Genomic DNA, 8,351 nt, shown 5'->3' with positions numbered 1-8,351 from the left:
ACATTCAGAGCTACACAGAGAAACCCTGTCTCAAAAAGCCAATAATAATAATAATAATAATAATAATAATAATAATAATAATAAAAATTATAATATTGCTCAAATCATTCTAAAATATAAAAACTGGGGACCATTACTTACTTCTTTTTACAAGGTCACAGTTCTCTTGTTATCTAAACCACACAAAGACCCAACAAAGAAAGAACATTAAAGAGTAATTTCCCTTATGAACATAGATGCGAAAATTCTCATTAAAATATTTGTAAACAAATATTTTACATAATCCATATCAAAACCCATATCAAAAAGATAAACTAATAAGCTAATATGATCAAGTAGACTTCATCGATAATGTAAAGGTTCATAAAAAGTAAATCAACAAGTAAAATCCACCACATTTTCTAAGAGACAAAATCCGTATGGTCCTTTCATTAGATGAAGGTAAGAATTTTCACAAAACCCAACACCATTTCATGATAAAAGTCTTGGAGAGATTATGGATACATGGAAAAATACAAATTGACCCCAGGGGCTGCCTGCACCAGGTCATGAGAAACTAACCCCAGGTGCTGTAATAGGGTCATGAGAAATTGACCCCAGGGGCTGTGCTGAACCTGGGTTGTGGGAAACTGACCCCAGGGACCTTGGGACCAATCCTCAAGGTTCAGTACACAGAGGAAATGGCCAACCACAAAGAGCAGATGTTGCCAAAGATAGCTGAACATTTGATCAATGTATAGGAGGTATTTGTATATAGCTGTATACTGGAATTTCCCTGGAACCCCCTGCCCTCTCACCTGCTTGTGGTTTCTGAGCTTAAATACTCTCTGTAACAGTCACCTGGTATTAGGCTCCTTCCCTAAGGCAGCTGAACCCTGGTGCACTGGACTGATTAAATCCTCTTGCTGTTGCAAGGAATTTCGGACTTTTGGTGGTCTTTGGGTGAGGGTCCTGAGAGAAAGACTCTTTGGGTCTTTCAATACAATAACTGCAGTACACAATCAACATCAACCAAAATAGGGATAAACTCAAAGCATTTCCAATAAAATCAACAAGACAACTCTCCATATCATTCATATATATGTATATTTGAAGTCTTACCTGTTGCAATGAGACAACTGGAGAAGGTCAAATAAATAACAATAGGAAAGGGAAAAATAAATGTATCTTTATTGGGAGATAATATAATTTTATATAATTTTATATATAAAAAAGTAAAACATATCTACTAGGAAATTTCTGCTGCTGATAAACACTTTCAACAAAGTGACAGGACAGAAAATAATGTTGATTTGAATCTCAGGTACACTGCTAGCCAGATTATATTTCTCCTAGGGACGTCCTTACCCTGCTGTACTGAGATAGAAGCTCAGTTGTAAATCTTGCTTTCGATGATTACTCTCCTTAGTTCATCTCAAAATGATGTCTTGTCCAGTTCTTGTTTCTGGTAATGCTTTGGATTCTGGGTAATTAGAGAACGAAATGCAGGAGGAGAATGGGAATGAAGGGTGAGTTTTGGCTGTCCAAGTGAGATGAGGCAGTTCCTATTCCCCAAGAAGGACACTGAGGTTCTGTTACATGATAATCAGAAACTTCAGATGAGAAAGTAACTATGCTAAATTGAAGATTCTTGTATAGATGGGAAAGGTTGAGGTATATGACCTATAGGATCTTCCAGTTAATTGTTTTGTGGAAGCCCATTTGATATATTTTTAAAAACCACAAAGATAACCAGGATATACACCGGAGCAAGCGGGTTCCAGGGGCAGGAGCAAGCAGGGTGGAGCGAGCTGGGCCAGCAGAGGTCGTGAGTTCAATTCCCAGCAGTTAGCCACACACATGATAGCTCATGGCCATCTGTGCAGCTACAGTGTATTCATACCCATAAAATAAATAAAATAAATCTGAAAGAAAGAAAGAAAGAAAGAAAGAAAGAAAGAGAGAAAGAGAGAGAGAGAGAGAAAGAAAGAAAGAAAGAAAGAAAGAAAGAAAGAAAGAAAGAAAGAAAGAAAGAAAGAAAGAAAGAAAGGAACCCTGGTAAGTAACCCTGAAGTAAATAACAAAGTAATCCACAAAGATTGCTTGGGAAGGTTTCTCATAACTTTGCACTGTTATAATTTCAGAAACCAATGGTGATATTGTGATGACACAGACCCCACTCTCTTTAAAAGGATTATCTTGTGTATTGTATGGATGCATCACTTGTCAGTTACAAAGCCTTTGACCAATGGCTTTGGATCATATGGGAGGTAGGACATCCAAGAAGAGAAAGATTTCTGAAAGAGCGATATACACAGGATCAATACAGTGAAGATAGGAGGAGACTGACACCTGGTACCTTAGCAAAGGTAACCAGCCATGTGAGAAAATGTAAAATTTTTTGGTTGAAATGTATTATTTTTTATTAGTTTTTTATTTTCATTTCAAATGATATCTCTTTCATGGTTTCCCCTTCGGGGGGAAAAAAACCCTGTTCCCTCCCACATCCCCCTGCTCACCATCCCTCTCCTGATTCCTAGCCCTGGCATTCCCATACACTGGGGGCATAGAAACATCACAGGACCAAAGGCCTCTCCTTGCATTGATGACCAACTAGGCCATCTTCTGCTATATATGCTGCTGGAGCCATGAGACTCACCATATGTACTCTTTGATTGGTGGTTTAGTCCCTGAAAGGTCTGAGGGTACTAGTTAGTTCATATTGTTTTTCCTCCTAAGGGGCTGCAAACCCTTTAGCTCTTTGGGTCCTTTCTCTAGTTCCTTCATTGGGGACCCTGTGCTCAGTCCAATGGACAGCTGTGAGCCTCTACTTCATTAGTGGGAGACTGACTGTAAGAGCCTCTCAGGAGACAGCTATATCAGGCTTCTGTCAGCCAGGACAATAGTGTCTGGATTTGATGATTGAATATGGGAAGGATTCCCAGGTGGAGCAGTATCTGGATTGTCCTTCCTTCAGTCTCTGCTTCATAGTTAGTCTCTGCAACTCCTTCCATGGGTATTTTGTTCCCCCTTCTAAGAAGGAATGGAGTAGCCACACTTTGGTCTTCTTTCTACTTGAGTTTCTTGTGGTTTGTGGATTGTATTTTGGGTATTCTGAGTTTCTGGGTTAATATCCACTTATCAGAGAGTGCATACCATGTGTTTTCTTTTGTGACTGGGTTACCTCACTCAGGATGATATTCTCCAAATTCATCCATTTCTTTAAGAATTTCAAAAATTCATGTTTTGTATTAGCTGAGTAGTACTCCATTGTGTAGATGTACCACATTTTCTATATCCATTCCTCTGTTGAGGGACATCTAGCTTTTTTCCAGTTTCTGGCTATTATAAATAAGGCTGCTATGAACATGGTGAAACATGTGTCCTTATTACATGTTGGAGCATCTTCTGGGTATATGCCCAGGAGTTATATAACAGGGTCCTCTGGTAGTACTATGTCCAATTCCCTGAGGAACTGCCAAACTGATTTCAAGAGTGGTTGTACCAGGTTGCAATCACAGAAGCAATGAAGGAGTGTTCTTCTTTCGCCACAACCTTGCCTGCATCTGCTGACACTTGAGGTTTTGATCTTAGCCATTCTGACTGGTGTGAGATGGAATCTCAGGGTTTGTTTTGATTTGCATTTTCCTGATGACTAAGGATGTTGAACATTACTTTAGGTGCTTCTCAGCCATTTGTTATTTATCAGTAGAGAATTCTTTCTTTACATCTGTACCCTATTTCTTTGTTCTTTTATTTTTATTTTTGAAATGTATAAATTCTGTAATTGCCTTTCAATTATTTCAAATCTAATTTTTTTAAAAAAAATTATTTATTTATTTTCTTATTAGATATTTTCTTTTATTTACATTTCATATGATATCTCCTTTCCCATTTCCCCTCTGGAAAAAAGAAATAAAATAAAATAAAATAAAATAAAATTAAATTAAATTAAATTAAAAAACAAAAACAAAAACACAAAGACCCTGTTCCCTCCCTCTCCTCCTGCTCACCAACCCACACCTGGTGCGAGTAGTGGCTCCGGCAGCGTATGTAGCAGAGGATGGCCAAGTTGGTCATCAATGGGAGGAGAGGCCCTTTGCCCTGTGAAGGTTCTATGTCCCAGTGTAGGGGAATGCCAGGGCCAGGAAATGGGAGAGGGTGTACCCCATTTTTAATAGGTTCGTTTGATTCTCTGGAGTCTAACGTCTTGAATTCTTTGTATATATTGGATATTAGCCCTCTATTGCATATAGGATTGGTAAAGATCTTTTCCCAATCTGTTGGTTTCCATTTTTTCCTATTGACATGTCTGAAAATTGATATTTCTGAATATGGTAGAATAGTTGGCTTGATATATTTTATTGATAGATTTTTATAGTGAAAGGTTAACTACTATAGGTTGAACGTATCTCATGTTGTCTATACTTTTGCAGTCTGTATACTTCTTCTCTAATTGTTAGTAACATCAAGAAAATCTGCAAGTGTTTCTAGTAGCCTAAACCTTGATATTTGTCTTCTTATCTACATACTAGGAGGTGGGCTTAATCAGTGGTTACCTATATATCTATGCAAGGTAGGCTAGGGGAAAAACAGAGTACACAGATGGGTGTGAGTATGTCCCTTCATTGTTTCCTCAGTCTGTGAAGGACCCAGGTTCCTCAGTGTCTTCAGTTGGGCATGAGATTACATGTGTCTATGACTTTTCATTGAACAAGAGTACAGTATGTACTAGGTGACTTCTGTGAATAAGTGCAATAATGAGAATTTATAGGAGCTCCTTATGTACCAGTGATCAAAGATTTATTAGCAAAAAAGTTATCAGTCACATTAGAAAATGACATAGGACTCACTTGTACATTCTTACAGCTTCAGAATATTCATTTTCTTGCAAGTTGTTTTCATACAGTGACTGGAAGTAGTAGACACAGGAAACTTCATATCCTTTTGCCAAGGCTATTTCATTTTTTGTGCACCTAAGTGTCTTCGTGATGTTTCATTTCATGCCAAGGATTTTCTCATATACTCTGGTTGGACAGTTTTGTTCTTCAATCTGGTTATTATTGTATAAAAGAAAGCATAAAGGCATCTATCATCATCCATTGTGCCAGGGGTCCAGGAGTCTTTATATATTGTGTCTCTGCTACCGTTTTAACCAATCTCAATCTCTTTCATACTCCATCTATCTCTTTTTTCATTCCTACGTTCCTCCTCTTATTTATTTCCAAAAGTAATTCTTTGTCCTTAGAAACTGCTGTTGAAATGTGAGTTTCTCTTCATCAGTGATAGTTAATAAGTAAAACATGCAGTTGTTCAATTAATGCTTTATCAAATGAATGAGAAAAAGTTCATCCAAAACCTAATGATCATAGATGAAAAGCATGGTAAATGGGAGTATAAGTCATAAATTTTCCTGAATAATGATAGTTATAACCAATACCAGGTCATCTTCACAACAGAAAAAAAATACTGACATGAGATAGACACAGGATTTCAGGTGCAGCACTTGGATTTTTCTGAGTACTAGAAGAAAACAGAACCTGTATATTTTGATTAGTATATTACAACAAGTTTAGAAATTTAGAAAAGTATCAATTTATAAAGTGTATTTAAAAGGCACTCATCAGCTATGGATGTGCTCATGTATATCCTGTTTACAATATCATGTTTATCAATGGCAGAATAGGATATAAATAGAATATTTTAAGTTCTACAGTGAGACAATTGTTCCTTAAAATAAAAGAGATCTTTACTTTCTCCAACTGATCACCAAGATCCAATATCAGAATAAGTGATTGCTTATTTAAAAGTACTAACAAATATATGCAGAATATTCAATATACTAGTTTTAAAACATATTTCAGTCTTATTAGCAAAAGGAACATTGTCCAAAATATTAATTATGTTATGCCACAAGGTATTAATAAATTAAACTACAATTGTTTTTGTATCTTCTGTATATGCAAAACAAAGTAGATATTTATTGAAGAAATTCTTAAGTGAGTAAAATGGTTTGTTCTTGAATAAGCAGTTTTGTAACAGATACTTTAAAAAGAACATTTAAATTACTTAAAACAATTAAAAATTATAGAAACATGTTATTATCATATAGTTTTTGTTCAGCATATTATGGATATCCTGTTTACATGCAGGGTTGCTAGGAATCTTTCCTTGATTATAGTAGGTATGAAAAACTGGATCTGTGTCATTTGCCTGCTGTTTACAGTTTTCAGGCATCTCTGTGGATTTAGATTCATTTGTTTTGTTTCTTTTCTATATTATTGTTTTTTCAATATTTACTTTTATTGTTTACATTAAAATATTTTCCTAGAATAAAATGGAACTTTATTAATATATATCTAACATAAAAGCATAACATGTACTTAATATAAAAATAGGATGAAAAGAACATCTCTAAAGTCACTGATTCATTTCACAGAGAGACATGTAAAAATATACCCATATGGGACAGGGGCTGAAGAGATGCTCAGCAGTTAAAAGCATGTGTTCTTGCCTAAGACCTGTTTAAGGAAGTCATAACTTCCATGGAAGATCACAACCATGTTTAATTCCAGTTAGAGAGGATCTAATGCCCTCTGCTGACCACCTATGTTGCACACAGGTATATGGAGACAAAACATGCATAAACATAAAATGTTAGAATTGCCAAATATGTTTCTGTCAATGAAACTTAAAGTAGTTTATTCCAAAGCTCCCAATATAAAAGTTAAAGTGTGTGGGACCCTAAAAGGCACCCTGGTTCCTGATTGAGTTAGGTTTGAAACCCTGGTGACCCTGCAGGTGACCCCTGCAAGGGCCCATAGGCATATTGCCATGCTCCTGGACACAAGGCCCCTGACACAAGGCCACAGCTGTCCATAGGTCTGTGGCCATCAGTAATGTAAGGGCAGTGTACCAAGCCCTTCCACAGGTAGAGGAAATGACTATAAATCACATAGCATTAAGACAGAACTCCATTTTATTGAGGCACTTAAAGGCCTGAAGGGCTTAGCCAATTAAACTCTCATTCCCAGACACTCCTCCCTGCAAAAGATATTTAACTTCTGGCCCTCCCTGAGAAAGTGGGGTATGGTTTTACTCATCAAAACTCTCCACCATGACAATAAATTCTTTAAAACCATGGATTATACTTTTCATCTGGATCCACTGTGGGGAGCAATGGAACATGCTTTCATCTAAAGAACTGCATGTAGTCTGCAGATGGCCTCTCACTGCTCCTAGCCATGGCCTCCACCAATCCAAGCCACCTGCCAAACAAACCAAGGATTCTCCTTCCAGTGGTACCCAACCAGAGCACCCCTCCTGTCCCACCCTTTTCCCTCCAGCCACCAGCTAGATCCTGCTTGAGTGCCCCCACTCCATTTTCAGCAATTCTGTAGCATCCAGTGGTGTCTGGGATGGCCAAGAGCCTGAGAACCAGAAGGTCCAGGCCACTCTACTGCCCTGAGGACCCTGAGCTGATTCCAGCAGTCCCTGGGACCTCAGATTGTGCTCCCCCAGCCCCAAAGCAGGTTCCTCTGGCTTCTCATAGCCTGACACTTGCCCAGCATTGACTTGGGGAAAATGTAGTCAAAATTTCCACTAGTGTCCAGAGCCCTGGGGCATATCAGATGTGGGCTACTCTTTAACCCACTAAAGTACCTTTTCTAAAATTACTCTGTGATTTGTCTCTTTTGAAAATACAGTTTGCTTTTCTTAATAATGAAATATCATGCATATTTGTCAATAACAGAAATATTTCAGGAAATAAATCCAATGATTATTCTCTGATCTCTCTGAAATACACAATTAGTCACCATCTACACTTAGGATCTCCCCAGAACCCTTTCATTCTGCATGTCTCTGTATTGGCCAGACTCTTCCTATCAGAGACTGCCTTAGAGAAATTGTACTATTCATCTGCAGTTGTGTGTGCTTTTGACATATAATGGCTGTGAGATTTCCTTTAATTCAATCTGAATACCTGTACTGGATATTTATCTCCAGTACAGATGACTCAAGGAACCTTACACGCACATCTCCATTTTTACGAAATTGATGATTATTATTATGAATATCCACTAACTCAAAACATTTCTTTGTATGCTACCATGAGGGTTGCTATGGTATAGTATTATTGGCTTTTTCAGGCACCAGAACACAATATAGGCATAGACAACACATATAGCTCCATTTCAGGAAATGAATTTGCTGGACAACTTCATTTCCTTGGTACTCAGAATTTGCATCAATCATTTAGGACAGGCTATAAAGATGTGGAAGTGATTACCTACTTTCCTTTTACACTCAGGTATACATTTGTCCATGCAAAATAAGAAGCAAACTAAAGTTTGTAAGTCTAATACTAAATC

The sequence above is a fragment of the Mastomys coucha genome, unplaced genomic scaffold (assembly GCF_008632895.1).
Source record: "Mastomys coucha isolate ucsf_1 unplaced genomic scaffold, UCSF_Mcou_1 pScaffold20, whole genome shotgun sequence".
Lineage (NCBI taxonomy): Eukaryota > Metazoa > Chordata > Mammalia > Rodentia > Muridae > Mastomys > Mastomys coucha.
Note: the sequence above shows the minus strand (reverse complement) of the source record.